The sequence below is a fragment of the Cavia porcellus genome, unplaced genomic scaffold (genome assembly GCF_034190915.1).
Source record: "Cavia porcellus strain 051 isolate PalLab524CR breed Dunkin Hartley unplaced genomic scaffold, mCavPor4.1 scaffold_22, whole genome shotgun sequence".
Classification (NCBI taxonomy): domain Eukaryota; kingdom Metazoa; phylum Chordata; class Mammalia; order Rodentia; family Caviidae; genus Cavia; species Cavia porcellus.
The window spans coordinates 10,004,148-10,017,996 of NW_026947505.1; the positions used below are offsets into that span (position 1 = coordinate 10,004,148).

Below are 13,849 nucleotides of genomic sequence, written 5' to 3' on the forward strand. Positions count from 1 at the left end.
TGGGAATTTCCCTTTTTTCCATTCATCCATGTGAGCAGCACGTGGCAAGGCTCTGTGCTGTGGTTTTCTGTAGATTCTTTTTAGTATTTGAACGTAAATGGCTATCACCAGGACACTTTTCCTATCTGGACAGACTGACTTGTCAGTGAAGATTGACTTTGCCAGTTATGTTACGTAATAAACATGTTGCATAAACTGAATGAGCTCTGCAGCCCTGAAGTTTTGATAGATGTGTGTAGGAAGCATGTTTACCATGCATACAGCATCAGCCATCATGTCTCTTTAAGAGTTTAAACAGTGAAGGTGTAGGCATTGCTTAATACACACATCTGTTTTACTTTTAGGTATTATATGGGCAAAAGTCCTTTGGGACCAAGGCTATATCTATTTCTAAATCAGACCTCAGACTCTCGGAGTGTTGCCAAGGAGGGGGCAGCAGACTGTCTACACTGCTAGGCTGTGCCCTTGCTTTCTTTGCTGCTTTGGGTCAGCAGGTAAGAGGGGTGGAGTGAAGGTGTTGGTTAACCCAAGAGAGATGACTGCTTCTCCTGCCGGCACTGCTTACTGTGCATTAGAAAACAGAGCTCACAGGAAACAGTACACCTCTAACCTCTTGTGTGACACCAAACAGTAGGACAGTCAGTTGGATACGCTGTCATGCAGTGTCTATTTTAGCATTCAGGACTTTCCTGTTCCACACAGCAACAACCACAGTTTAGTCTTCCAGTATCCAGACCATAAATTCAAATTCAACTTTTTAAACTTTATTTCGTATTTATATTTCACTCAATAATTTCCTAGGGGCTTTAGCCACTCACCCTGGCATTTCACACTGGATGTCTCCTGATCAGTGCCACAAAGTAGGTGGCAGTGCCTTAACTGTATGCGTGTCAGGCAAGGGCCTCTTCCATCCCTGTGAAGGGGAGTGCTAAACTTCTCTCCTGGTATACAATACTATGGTTCCTGATTGACATAGAATAATTTTCTTTAACCAAGAATTTCTGTAAGAAAGTATGTCTGGAATATATTCATAAAAACACACAAAGTGTTATTCCTTTCATTAGAGATTTAGAGGCCTTAGCACTTAAGCATCATACAGCTGTTAAAACAACCAAACTGTCAGTACTTCTAATGGCATGAAAAGATCAGGCTACTAAAATTTACATGTGTAATTTTACATTTGTGTGTGTGTGTGTTTAAACAAACACTGAATAAATGGTATTTCCTAGTGCCTTGGACAGTTTTAATGGCTGTAAGTTTATCGGAGCAATTTTAGATGCTTTTCAACATTTTAAGACTTTTTCTGACCAACTTGGATTGCACAGGCAGGGCCTTAATCCAGATGGCCACAGTTGGTGTCTACAGTTGTAGCATCAGTTTATGGAATGGGAGTGAACTCAAGGCAGTGGGAGGCAATGTATCCGGGCACAGGTGGCTATGTGATAGCCATCACTGCAGCTGTTTTCATGTTTCTGTTTGGGAAGGAGAGTCTTTCCAAGAGAACTAGAGCTTGTGGACAAGGTGAAGGCTAGATTGTCACTACCACTAATGGTACAGTCATTCCCAAGAGCTCTTTTCCCACTATGGAGGGACTGTAATAGAACTGAGCTGTGTTTGGAAAATTCAGGTGATCAAATGGAAAAAGAAACATTGGCTTGCTGTGGTGGACAGAATCATGGAGCCCCAAAGAGACATCCAAGTGTCCAGAACCTGTGAAATATGTGACATTATAGGGCAAAGGGAAATGAAGGTTTCAAGTGGAATTAAAGTTACTGATCAGCCAAACTATGAAATAGGGAAATTATTCTGGAATATCTATTTGGGCTCAGTATATTCATGAAGGTCCTTAAATGTGGAATGGGCGAAAGAGAAGCATCAGTTGGAGGAGGACGTGACTGTGGAAGAAAAGCAGAGGAAGGTGCAACATGACTGGTTTTGAAGACGGAAGAGGAGGGCCCCTGAGCCAAGGAAGCATCTAGGAGCAAGGACAAGGAAGTGGATTTTTTCCTAGGATTTCCACATGGAACACGGCCCTGGTGATACCTGGATTTTACTCCAATGACTTCTTATCTCCAGAGTTGTAAAATAATAAACTCGTGTTGCCCAAGCCACTAAATGTATCATAACTTATTGCCACAGCAACAGGAAGCAAATACAGTTGGTTTTAAAACCTCTGACCTAGAAAAAGCCTTAACTGTTTTTGAATTTATTGGGAATATAGGACTCAACTTGTCCTTTATGTATGTTGGCTAATTTTAGCTTTAATCAAAATAGATTTTCTTACCTTCATTCATGGAGCTACGCCGAGGCGACACACATACATATAATATGGACAGTAAGACAAGTTTTGAAGACTGAACAATGTTGGAAATACTAGGCCTTTTCATTACCATGAACTATTTCACAAACTATTGTTATGTAACATTCCTGACCAGAAAATGGAATACTCTTTACTGGAAATGAACTAGAAAAAAAAATTAAATTAAAATATTTCCTTAGCCTACCATGAATTTCTTCAAGTAATGCAGGTTTATTCCTTTATTTACTATCTTCTCCAAGTTGTGTAGTTGACCTAAAAGATAATAATAAAAAGCATAATGTAAAACTAGCATAAATAAGTAAAACAAGGCAACTGTGTTTTGAGGCCCCAAAGTAGTACTTGGAGTATAACAGATGCTTAGTCTTTGGGAAAAAAAATGGGAACTTTCTCTTTCCAAATTTTTAAGGAGTATACTTTCCCTTGTCTCCTCCCCAAACTTTCAAAAGCAAAAACAAAAACAAAAGCAAATTTAGGACTGGTCAAATGTTTGATAGACTCTACTTCTTTGAAAACCATGAACTGGGTATTTGTTATTAAAAATGGAACTAATAATGACATTGGATTTGAGACTTTTCAGTTTTGAAAAATTGAAATAGCAATCTGGGTCTCTCCTTTGCTCTGGTTTGCGGTACTTAGTGTTTTGAGCGCTGTCACTTTGGGCTGTACTCTGCTTATTTCTGCCCCTGCCCTGACTGTTCACGTATGCGTTGGCAGAATATTGCTGTTGAGACTCCGCTTTGCCAAGTGTGGGCTGAGACCAAGAGGATCAACTTTCTTTGGGAGCCAGCTCCACCTCACACTTCTCCCTCAGAATTTGCATCTTAATGAGCTCCTCAGATGATTCCTATGCACTTTCTAGTTTGATGGATGCTGAAATGCACTCTTTTTGCTTTGTAGTTTAATGTGGAATAGCTGGAAGCCCCAGCTTTCATATATCAGTTGTGTCTACTTGCAAAATATATTTAAGGTAATGTTCACTGTGACGTAGAGATATATTAAAAAATTACAAGTCATAAATAAAAAGAAAAATAGGTTTTAGGCTCCAGGAATGGATTAGTTATTGCATTTGAGAAGAAATTTAGATTAAAAATTTAGATAATCTCCAGGACAGCTAAAGCAAAAAGCAATACATTGTTTGATTATAAAGGAAATGTTGCAATTTATGAGGAAAAATAGTTTCTTTTCAAGTACTGACTTTTCAAGGTTACTTATCACTGGACTCTTCACATAAAGGATGTCAGGCACCATAAATAAATAATACTTTTAACCATTTTTTAGCAGAAATATTCTTAGGGTTGATGTTTGTTATATTGTAATTTTATGAAAGCCAAAGGCAGAGTCTTATATTATGGCTAGGAGAAAGAATTTTTGTAGAAATTTAAAGTGATAGATTCTAGGTACCTTTGTTGTTATCTAAATCCTTTTGCAAGAGAATTTAAGAAAAGTACAAAAGAAGCAGGGTAAATAAAAGCTCTGACGTGGAAAACATAGGATGTTCAAAGAGCAGGAAATGGTCAACTATACCTAAAGGGCACGTTTTTGCTTTGAGACATGTGAAAACTTTGGACATTTAGAAAAATGTTACAGAGTCAGAAAAAGCTGTGTAAGTGTCCTAAATTTTGCATTTGAGTTAGTCTTATATTTCCATGTGAACTTACCATAAAATACATTCTGGACTGTAGCTCATGGCTCAATTTAAATAGGAAATAAAATATCTTGAGAAGAAATTTTGTCTGTCATTATGTAACTGTGGTATTTAGTTTTGCCAGTCAAAACCTCAGGATGCCACATGAAGGCCACTGGTTCACTGCTCAGTGAAGAAAATTAGGTGGGCCTTTGTTGTCGCTGTTGTTGTTTATTTGTATCTTTTGGATCTTAGAGAGGAAGAAGCTACAATATTTTTTTTTCCAGAAGACCCAGACTTGACCCTAAAATGAGTACAAAAACTTGAAGGATCAAATAATATTTTTTCCTAGCCTGGAGGAAGAATTGTGAGAAAAATCCTTTGCATAGAATCTTCTTTACCTTCTTTGCAAGTGTTTCTTTTGGATTATACATAAAACAGTGCCCGGATTTGTCAGAGTGAGGGAAATTGTTGTTGATAGAGTCACCTATTCCCTTTCTTAGTTGTGCATGTTATTGAAATTACAGAAAGTCATCTGACCACGGGTGAGGTCACTCACTTCTTCCCCCATTTCCACCAATTCCCTAGATCTGCTATAATATTTAACAAAATTGGTAACTGCTCTTGAGGGTTTCGTGTGTGTCTCTGTTTTGCTGCAGTGTCACATGTTTCTGTGGAAGCGTGAACAATAGTACAATTTTCCACAATGAATCAGATGTTCCTGTGATCCAGGCATGTTTGGAAAAATCACACTGCTTAGGATTCCATAATAACATGGCTTTTTCTTTTTTGCAGGCTGTGGTCCTGCAGTTAAAGGGCTCATTTCTTACTTGCAAGGTGGCCAGGTCCCAGGGCATTGAGAACTAAAGGGACAACTCTTTTGGTCAGCTCCATTGCAGAGGGGAATGAGGGATAGGATGGGAGCACTGAATTCTGAGAAACCCGTCGGACAGTGTTCCAACGCTTCATAGTAGCTTTGATTTTGACCTCCAAGGTGAGTTGGAATTGCCAGTTTAATTCCAAAAGCAAAATATAATCATTAGAGAAAAACTGTACATTTGGGCTCCCACTTTGGGCATCAAAAATTTTTTTGAATACTAATTTTAGGGAAGAAAATATATTCATTTTAATCCTCCTTAATTTCCTTGCATATTAGCATTTTAGTACTTCTAAATAATATCTGTTTTGAAATTTTGTGCAGAGAAGAAAACACAAACTACAGATATATATGCATACTGGTATAGATTTCAGAAAAAACTCACACATTTTGTGAAAGTTACTTGTAAGTTACTGAGTAATTTAAATTACAGCATCATACATGTATCAGTGTTTACATATATATATATATATGTATTTTTTTTTTTGTCTTTTTCTTTTTTTTTCGGTACCGGGGATCGAACTCATGACTGCCTGCTTGCAAGGCAGGCGCTTATGCCACTGAGCTAAATCCCCAGCCCCTCATGTATCAGTGTTACAGTAGCACTGTATTTTATGTTTGCCTTTCAGCCACGTCTATACTTAAACCCCGAAGTGCAGTGGATACTCATGGTTTTTATGAATTCTCAAATTCACAAATATCAAAATTAGTCTCTGTTAAGACCTGTAAGTTTCAACATACAACACAATTGTGTAAAAGTACTCTTTTCTGTTGTTGCCTCTTCATGGTGAAACTTCCCCTTGAGTTTTCTCTCTTTTTAAAAATTTTGTGGTGCTGAGCAGGACTGAGTGCTGTGTGCTCGTATGTTGTGCCATGGAACCCTTCTCCCTTGAATTTATCAGCCACAGATTTGTTCTGTGTCCCAATAGTTTTGTTTCTCTATAAAAAAATATATATAAGGCATTCAGTATGCTTTAGTTTTTTTCAGTACTGGGAATCAAATGCAGAGCCTTTGCATGAAATTATAACCCTAGGCCTCTTTTAGTTTTTATTTTGATACAAAGTCTCACTAAGTAACTTCAAGGCTACAACTTGGGATCCTTCTGCCTCGGCTTCCCAGAGTATAGACACTTGCACCCCACCCAGCTCTGGGCCTTTTTTTTTTTTTTTTTTTTTAGCAAAATACATTTTAGATTTATACATACTGTGTGTATCAATAATCCCTTTTATTGCTGAGCATGGTATTGATGTACCACAGTTTGTCTATCCTTTTACAAACTGAAGTACATTTGAGTTTTTCAAGTTTGGCGTGATGACAAGGAAAGTTGCTATACACATTTTTGTACAAGTTCCTTACAAACATGAGTTTTTGTTTTTAGCATGTATGGACTAGGAGCAGGGCTGTGTGGTCGTATAGCAAAGCTTTGTTTAAGTGTAGGAGAAGCTGCCGGAGTGTTTTCCTGAATGCTGTGCTGTGTTGCCATGTCACCCGCAGCATGTGAGACGTCCACTTGCTGAGCCTTCTCTGTTGGGAGTGCTCTCTTCTGTTTAGCGCTCTGTTCTAGTGGGCATGCACTTGTACCTTATTGTGCTTTTAATTGGCATTGCTCCTGTGCATTTTCATCAGATATCTCTGTATCTTTTTTTTGTGAAATCTGTGCAAATCTTTTTGCTCATTTAAAAAAAAATTGGTTTGTTTCCTGGTTACTAAGCTTTGAGAGATTTTAAGTATGCCAAATAATAGTACTTTGTCCAATATGTGATTTGCAGACATTTGTCCCCTAGCTGTGCTTATCTTTTTCATTTTATCAGTAATATCTTTTGCAGATCAGAAAGTTATTTTGATAACTTCTAAACTGTCATTTTGTTTTCTTTTGTGGAACATGCTTTTGATGTAATGCCTGGAAACTTTACTTAACAAAGTCAAAATTTTTTCCTCCTGTGTTTCTTTCTAGAAGTTTTAAGTCTGTGATTCTTTTGTTTGTTTAACTGAGGAACAGTTAGAACAGCATTTCTTGAAGAGGTTTATTCTTTCACCATTGTATTGTTTTTGTATCTTAGCCAAAAATCAGTTGGCTTCATCTGTGGGTCTATTTGTGAACTCTGTAATCCCAGTGTGTCTGTGTGTTCATGAGTACTATACTGTTTTGATTATTATAGGTTTATAGTAAATCTTGAAAGCAGATAGCACCAGTTCTCCAATTTGTTCTTTTTCAAAATTTGTTTAGGCTATTTCAATTATTTTGTCCTCTCATATAAATTTTAGGATAATTTTTTGTCAGTATCTACAAATAATCGTACTGTGTGTTCATACATATGTCTTGGTATTATTTTACTTATTTATTAAGGTGCTGTGGACTTTGTACATATTAAGCACATGCTGTGTCAGTAAATTACTCATTTAACACTATGTTATTTTAGTTACTGCTCTATGGATTACCATATACACTCCTGAGTTGACATAATCCAGGTTTGCAGTGACTAGGCTAACAGTTTAAGTAAAATATATAAGCTTCATCACTTTGTTCTCCCCATTTTATGTGATAGTTTTCACATTTATTATTTCTGTGTAACTTGACAACTACATAGAGAATATTAGAATTATTGCAAGCAATAATAAAATGTATTAAAGACCTCAGTGGAGTAAAATTACCTATTATATTTACCCAGATATTTATCATTTGTGTTGTTATTCTTTCAGTTCTTATGTATGTATTTTCCTGTGTTATCATTATCCTTCAGCCTGAAGACTCATTTTAGCACGTCATTAAGAAGAAGTCTATTGACAACAAATTTTTTATCTTTCTTTCGTATGAAAGTATCCTGGGGCCAGGGATTTAGCTCAGTGGCATGAGCTCCTGCTTGGCAAGTGCAAGGTCCTGAGTACAAAAAAAAAAAGAGTATCTTTACTTTGGTCTCATTACTAGCAGATATTTTGCTGGATATAAAATCCTAGTTAATAGCTCTTTTTATTACTTGAAAGATCTTGTACCATTGACACCTGACCTACCATTTATAATGAAAAATTTGCAGTTTTTCAAACTACTGTTCCCTTGAATGCATGTGTTGTTATATTCTCTAGTTGTCTTTAAGCTTTTTTTTTTTTCATTATTTTAGGTTATCAGCAGCCTAGTTATTGTATTTCTGGGCGTCATGAGTTCATCTTTATAAAAAGTTTGTGTAGCTGCTGGAATTTGTAGTCATGTGTTTCACCCAATTATTTCTGCGTATATATTTTCTGTGTCTATTTTTTTCTTCCTGTCTTCTGAGACAGCATTGATATGAATATCAGATCATTCTGATTATTGTTCCGCAGATTATTGAAGACTTGTTCATTTTTTTAAAGTCTGATTTTTTTGTTTCTTTTTCTTTTTTAATTGTATGTTTTCTGTTCATCTAATTCCAAATTAACCAATATGTGATCTGCATTCTGTTATGGAGCCTGTCCAGTGAAGTTTTTAAATTTTAGATATTATGTGTTTCAGTTCTAAAATGTTCATCTGTTTCTATTTTGCAGTTGCTGTTACACAGCAATGAGTTCCTATGTTTCACTCGTCTTAATGGTGTTCACCATTATTTGTTGGAGGATTGTTGAAAGAGCTTCCTAAACTCCTTGATGAAAAATTCTAACTTCTGGGACATTGCAGAGTTGGCATCTGCTGATTTTTGAAAATATTTTTATTATTGCATCATTTTCTTGGCTCTTTGTGTGCATGACAAATTATGTGGTGTTATACCTTGAGAGTTTTGAATATTATGTTGTGAGATTTGTTTGTTTTTTTTTAATCTTACGGAGAATATTGCTTCTTTGTTTTAGCCTGCAGTTAATCTGATTGGGTTCAGGTTGCATGTTCTAACTCATGTCTGATGTCTGCAGAATTTGCAAAGATTTTACTGTGCTTTTTGAATCAGAGTGGAGATTATATTATTCAGGGGTCAGCCTGGGGTGTGAACATGGACTTCAGTATTTGATGCTTCTGCCCTACTTCTGTAGGCCTGTTCTATGTATATGTAGACTGATGTCAGTTAATAATGAGAATTACGTATTGACCCTTTTCGGCCTTTTTCTCCATCTAATTTCTTTTATACCTTCCAACTCTCTTATATCCCTTTTCTTGGTTCCTGTGGCCAGAAGGAAGCATCCTTTCCGAAGTTTAGCCTACTATGCTGCTATGCAGTCAGTCCACACAACTGGGGATGTTTTTATAGTGAGGCAGCAAGAAAAGAAAGGAAAAAACATACTCTGCTCTACACGCACACACACATACACAGACACACACTTCATACAATAGGGCTTCCTTTTTCCCACTTCCTGTGGCCAGAGTGCGAGATTTTGCTTAGGGCTTTAGATATACATGCTGATAGGAAATAAAAGGTGGAAGTATGTGTTGAGGATGGAGAGGAATCAGAATTTCTAGCCCACAGAATTCTTTTACTAGTCCTTTGGCTGGAAAGGAGAGGTTTCTTCTGGAATTCCTGCTGTCAGGGCTTGCTGTATAGTTTCAGGAGTCAGTCTGCCATCAGGTTTTATCTGGGGAACAAAGACAATTAAAAAAATCTTTGAACCTCCTTATGGATCTTATTCATATTCCCCAGTCCACCAGGAACTGTTTACTTTTCAATCCACGGATGGCTGCATTTTGTATTCTACTTAGAAGGTTTAGCAGTCATTGGTTTTAGTACCTTTTATTTCATTTAAAACATTTTGTAAACATTTCTATGCCACAATACAATCTTCCATAACATTTTAAATAATTGCACGGTCTTCCATATGAGTGTTTCTGTTGATTGTCTCACTGAATATATGACTAGATCAATTTTTAGATATATCTGTGAATATTTTCTTAGGGCAAATTTTCAGAGGAAGAGTAGCCATATCAATTACACTCCCTTCAATACTTGAAGTACTGATTTCTCTTTATTCCTCCTAACTTTATAAAAATTATAGATGAATAATACCAGAGATCACTTGAGGGTACTTAAACCTTCATAATTTCCTATCCAATAGATTAACTGCCTATCTTTCACCATATATTTCATAAATATAAATGATTAGCTGTCTTTGACTTACATTTATGAAATCAGGAGCATTAACTACATTTGATTTGAACTCATAAATTCTTGGTCCAAACATAAATTTCAAGTGCCTAGAGCATTCTGATTAGTGCAGAATTGGCATGGCTGAAGAGGGACTGAACATGTCTTTCTGTGGATTTACTTGTGCGTTCCACTCGTCTTGCATGTACTTAGTTTAGTCATGAGTGATTTATTAGTCTAACCTCAAAAGTTGACTCTTAGCAGTCTAAGAAAAGTATATTTGTTCTACTATTACACATCATTTTCTTTGTAATTACACATTTTGCTACTTTTAAAAAGACATATGAACATTAAGACTCTGTATAGAATGAGGAAACAGCCTTTTCCATACCACTAAGCCATATTCTGTGCAATAACAAGTCACTTCTGTATCAGCACAGGTTCTGTCAGAGAAGAGAGATACCATGTCAAAATTCATGACTCAAATGAGTTTAATAAAAGAATCATTTATAGGTGCTATGATGTAGACCTACAATGTCCTCTCACAGTGTCATGGGTTTGAAAGGTGACTGGGGGTTTATGGGGGACTACATTCTTTTGTGGATTCGTCCATTGTAGAGTTGAGAAGCTGATGTGTGCTGTTATGAGACAGGACCTAACTGGAGGTGGTCCATGCAGGTGTGATTGGAAAGGTGTATTCTTGTCTCTGTTCTCCTTTGTTTGTCTGCTTCCTGGCTACTATGGATTGAGCAGCCATCCTCTGCCCAGGCCTTTCCACCATACTGTTTCTGCCTTGGAACCAGTGACCATGGATGGAAACCATGAGCCAAAATAAGCCTGTCTTCTTTTAAGAATTAGTTGTCAGATATTTTGTCCTCATGACAGGGAAGTGACAAATACAACAGGTGTAAGTGGGGTGCACAGGTCACCATATGCAAGCCAAAAATTGTAGGCCAGAAATGGGAACCAGGTTACTGCCATTAGAACTGTGGCAGCATAAATGTCAGCTGGACCCCCGGTGATGCTTGGGGGTGTACTGTGTTTTTCTAGGTAGCTTCCTCTCCTGTTCGCACAGAACCCCTTCCACCTGTTTTTCTCTGTCATCATATCTTAGCAGTCTCTTCCTTGATCTTCTCACTCTGTTCACTCTATCACTCAAGGAACAGCCTTTATTGACCAAGAAATATGATGACCTTGATGCTTGTTTCAGTAAGAACACAAAAGCCATCAGAAGAGAGATTTATGTTCTCCCATTATCAAATCCACCAACCCATCTTTAACTAACGCTAGTTTATTTCCCCCTGTTCCAAGGAATGAACTATGTTTGTATAGCGACTCTTTTCCCATCCTTGTCATAGTCCAGGAAGTTTATATTTAAATCCCATGAAATTGGAATTTGTTATTGGAACTCTGGCAAGTTAACTATAATCTGCCACCTCCAGTGCAGCCCATGGCCAAGAATAAAGACACTAGGACATATTTATATTTAAGAGTAGCCCAGGGGTCCTGAGTCCATTCCAGATGAGGGTTCACTGAACAAAGGCCATGACTCAGGGCCTAACCTAAATTTTATTAATTTGTGAAGAAAGGAGTGGCTAGAGGATGAGTGACTGTAAGAATGGTGGGAATTATGTGAGACCTGTGAGCTGAGCTAGCTAGGAGGCCAGAAAGCACCTCTGCAATATGCATAGAGAAGGATGTGCAGAAAGACCAATCTGCATTGCACAACCGAGGTAGCATTTAATGTTTAGAAGACTGGTGCTTCAGTTCTGATGTGCAAGTCCTTTTTGTGCTGGGAAATCATAGCCCCTTATGTTGAGGCTTGATCCCAGTTGACAGCCCTGGAGTTGTATGGCTCTGCCATCCTGCTGGGCTCAAGCATTTAGAGGGACAGTGAGACAAGGAAACAGTGACATTGCTTAGAGATAATTGAAGGGAAAAGGAAATAGCTTGGCCAGCTCTGTACATATAAGTACATGAGGATAGGGCCCAGGTTTAGCTAATGTGGAGATAATTGCTCTTTGTTGAAGGAGAGCCATTCAGGTGGGTCCTCTATAACTTCCAAGGTCAACTCTTTCCTTTTCCTTGGGCTTCATTCTCCTTTCTGGATCAGAGTTTTCCATTTCAACTGCTTTACTTCCATCAACATGTACCCATACTATGCCATCTGTTTCTCTTCTCTCTATTTCTGTTTATATGTCTGTCTGTCTCTTCTTCCTGCTTTCTCTCTCCAAAATAAAATTTGTTTTTGTGTTAACTTCACTGTACTTCTTTGGTTTTCTTTTCAGCAAAATTCCTTGAAGGAAATCTGTGCTTCTGGTTTCTACTTCTTTCTCCCTTCTCTATAAAACACATTTTTCTGAAAAAGCTCTAATCAGGAACATCGTTGGCTACCATATCAACTATACCATAAGCATCTCTGAGTCCTCATTTACCTGAAGCTTTTGAGAGAATTTGGTCCAATTGGTCATTTTCTCTTTCTTGAAACAGTGCCCTAAAATTTGATTTCTGGCAAATCATGGTGTTTTTTGGACCTTTTTCTTGCTTTTCCTTAGTTTTTCTTGCTGATTTCTTTTTTCTCTTAATTACTCAATGGTGAATTTTTCCAAGACTCAGTCCTAAACTATCTTCTTCTAATCTGCATTCACTATGTTGGCTTTAAATATACTCCATGTGAAGATGGTCTCCTGGATTGCTATATTCATCCCCAATTTCTCCTGAGCTTTATCTTCCTATATCCCACTTCCTCCTTTTCAATATGTGTTAAAAACAATTCTTAATTTCACCTCCCAAATCTGCTTCTCCCATTGTTCTGTATCTAAATACCACCATTACCCATGACTGCTAGGTTCTACAGATAAATTGAATTTTTATTGGTGCCTTCTATTCATTTTTGCTAATGACTATCTCATTTATTTGAATTGGATTACAAATGCAAACATTTCAGCAACTATATCTCGCTCTTAAAAATTTCAGTTTATCTGGGGAGCTAATGTATTAGTTACACAATGAAAATGATCTGGTAATATCCCTTGTTTGGGAAATTGCTCATGATCAGAGAATAATCTTCCTATTGTGTGAAGCACATAATTTAAAAAAATCTTCATTTCTTGTAGAAATTTCAGTGAAGACTTTTTGATTTAAAAAGATCTCTTTTCACTAGCTTTTGGGGTAGCAACCACATACTATTTTTTATTTCACGAAAGATGGGTACATTTGTTTTTGACTAAAAAGTAGCAAATATTAGCAGCTCTTTTTATTTGATAACACTACTGTAAAAACCTTCATAAAATTGCCAGCCAAAAATATCACACAGATCAAAGTGCTTTCAATGGGGTTTTGAACAATTAATATAGGTACTGTCTCTGCATAAGGCAAAACTGCTGTTCCATAAAGTACTCCATATCTAAACAGGAGAAGAGTTTTTAAAAAGTGAATTATGGAATAAATGTTTAACAAAATAATTTTGATGTTCACTGATTATTAAGGAGAGTTCTGAAATAAATTTTACCACTACTGTTGTCTTCCATATTGTTCTTTTCTGAGCTCATACTTACGCCTCCTGCCTGGAAGTTGCTACCATTCTGAATTTTGTGTTTATCACTCTCTCCTTTTTTAAATAATATGTATCCCCAGACATAATATTATGTTGGTTAGTTTTGCTTGATTGGGGCCTTTATAAAAGTGACATCATTATGAAGGCTTTCTTTATCCAAATAGAAATAGCATGTTTAAGCAGGACTAACTTGACAGTACAATGGTCCATTGTGATGTTGTTTACATGCTTGGTTTTTTTTTTTTTTTTTTTCTGCCTTCAGTACTGTGTAATTTGGTTTTACAACTGATTAGCCAATTTGGGACCATAAGAATGATATGTAAATCTAACTGACAGGGTGATTTATTACACCTGCATATTTGTGGAGTGCCACCTATTTGTTTGGGAAGCCCCATGCCAAACCTAAACATGAGTGTCAGTGGCCAGCTTTTTAAG

General features: G+C 36.9%; 1 protein-coding gene and 1 non-coding gene across 7 annotated transcripts in view; one reads left to right on the top strand and one right to left on the bottom strand.

Moving 5' to 3' along the window:
- Positions 1-13,849, top strand: part of Aig1 (androgen induced 1) — a 218,847-nt gene that overhangs the window by 1,464 nt on the left and 203,534 nt on the right. The window lies entirely within an intron of this gene.
- Positions 835-955, bottom strand: LOC134472239 (U6atac minor spliceosomal RNA). The gene has a single exon (XR_010042133.1). It is a non-coding gene; the product is annotated as a U6atac minor spliceosomal RNA (small nuclear RNA).